This window comes from Pteropus alecto, unplaced genomic scaffold (assembly GCF_000325575.1).
Source record: "Pteropus alecto unplaced genomic scaffold, ASM32557v1 scaffold126, whole genome shotgun sequence".
In the NCBI taxonomy this organism is placed as follows: Eukaryota; Metazoa; Chordata; class Mammalia; order Chiroptera; family Pteropodidae; genus Pteropus; species Pteropus alecto.
The window spans coordinates 1,199,353-1,201,651 of record NW_006439187.1 but is presented as its reverse complement, the minus strand read 5'-3'; the positions used below and the strand labels follow the sequence as shown (position 1 = coordinate 1,201,651).

At 39.0% G+C, this 2,299-nt stretch overlaps 1 pseudogene; it reads left to right on the top strand.

Moving 5' to 3' along the window:
• Nucleotides 1–1,478: 1,478 nt before the first annotated feature.
• On the top strand, nt 1,479–1,887 carry LOC107195946 (annotated as a pseudogene).
• The last annotated feature ends 412 nt before the right edge of the window (nt 1,888–2,299 follow it).

Genomic DNA, 2,299 nt, shown 5'->3' with positions numbered 1-2,299 from the left:
ATGGTATCAGCTAGTTTTTGCATTTCCCTTTCATTACTTTTCATCTTTCGGTTTCTCTCCCTTCTGATTTATTTCTAGATTTCTGTCTTCGATATCACTGATCTTTTCTTCTATTTGGTCGACACTATTTCCCAAGCTTGCTATTTCATTTTTCAACTCTTGCAGTTTGTTTTTTATCTCCAGAAGTTTTATTTGGGTCTTTTTGAAGTTTTCAACCTCCTTGCTCCGCTCATCTAGTTGTTTATTCAATTCCTGAAATTGTTGATTTGACTAACTTTAGAACTCACTGAGATTTTTCATAAGTACCATACCGAATTCTCTGTCACTTAAGTTGCATATTTCTATATCTGTAAGATCATTTTCTGGAAATTTTTCTCTTTTTCTGAGATGCCTTGTTACCTTGATTGTTCATGGTGTTTACTGGACTATTTTCAGCCTGGGCAGTAATGGAAGTGTATTCTCCTGTTTTTCCAGAAAGAAGGTTTATTATATAAAGGTCTCTCTTTAGTCTGCTGAAAAGAAGGCTCTTCTCTTTTGGTTTCCAGTAGGTGGCGTCTAAGCCTCTTGGATCTCTGCTTTATATAAAGCCTTAATAATGCCTTTATATAATGCCTCTATTTTCTTGTAGATATTTAATCATGCTCGCTACCCTCAGTTTGTTTCAGTCTCTGTAGTGTTGGCAACAGTTTTGGTAGTGTTTGTTAAGATTCCCCTGGGACTCCATGGTGTTCGTTCTCAGAGAGTATGGGGGGAGGGGCCTTCCTGTTTGGGGTTTAAGGGTTATGGCTCAGCCTCTGTTTTGCAATCGCAGCCAGTAGAAATCAACTGACGTTTATCCGCAGTCTGCTTCTCTGCTTTCTGTCCTGATGACTGGGATCTTCTGCTGGCTGTAAACTCACAAACTCTCCTAGGCATGGCTGTTTAGGGAAGTTGTTGCACCTCTCCCCTCTCCCTCTCCCTACAGGGAGCTCTGGGGGCTCTGAGAGGCAGCTTCTTTATTCCTCCCAGTCTACTGCCTGATACCCAGATTTCTGACCTGTGGTAACTCTTATGCGCAAATCCCACGCTCAGACATGCTGCTGTGCAGTTTGAGTGTTTTTTGGTGAGTTTTAGATGTTCAGCTTATTGTTGTTTCAAGAGGAGAGATCTGGAGATGATTTTCATTCCTCCATGTTTCCTTTCAATTCCCCTTTACCCTCTTCTACCTTCTGCCTCCCCCCTTCTCTCTGGTAACCACTAAACTGAGTTTTTATGTGTTCATTTGTCTTGTTTGTTTCTTGCTTCCAGTTTTATATTCCACATGTGAATGAAATCATATGATTCTCCTCTTTTTCTGTCTCACTTATTTTGTTTAGTATGACAATGTCAATTGTGTTTGCAGTCACCGTTGCCATGCTACAGTCGCTCTCTAGCACTGCCTCTAGCTCCCTAAGTTCCACCAGAATGAGAAGGTGGATAAGTAATGAGGTCATTATACCATGGCTCAGACAAAACAGACTGCCAGCAAATCCACTGATGGTGAAGCACAGAGAAGCAGCTGATAACAAAAGCTACTCGCACAAGTGAGCCCTCTACTGAAAGGATGAAGAAACCTCATCATTACAGGCTTGGCCTTGTGGCACTCCAAGAAATTAGACGTTATCAGAAGCTCACTGAACCTCTGATTTGCAAACTTCCTTTTCAGCATCTGGTACAAAGATAGCTCAGGGATTCAAAATAGATCTACACTTCCAGAGTGCAGCTATTGATACTTTTCAGGAGGTAAGTGAGGCCTATCTAGTTGGCCTTTTTAGAGACAACAGCCTTTGTGTTATCCATGCCAAACATGTAACAATTATGCCAAAAGTCATCCAACTAGCATTCGACATATGTGGAGAACATGCTTAAGAATCCACTATGATGGAAAACATTTTGTTCTTTTTTTTTCTCTTTTTCTTTTTATTGGTAGCTCTGAATGTTAGATATGTTTTCCATGGGGTCGAATGGTACTTAAGTATATGACTGCAAGTGGAAAAGAGGGGGTAGGTATTGGCAGTTTTATTTTATTTCTTTGTGTGAATTTTTAATACAAATGTGAGGACATAAAGCATTAATGTGAATCAAAAGGTTTCAGTGAATAAGTTTCAGCAGTTCAACTTTATAACAATTATAAATAAACCTGTTAAAATTTTCTGGACAATACAATGATTTGAATTTTTTAAAATAAGTAAATTTCTTATTTACGGCAACTAATGGTGTTTGTAACATTTTTATCATACTGCACATTCCATCCATTCACTATATTTTTCTGAGTTGTCTT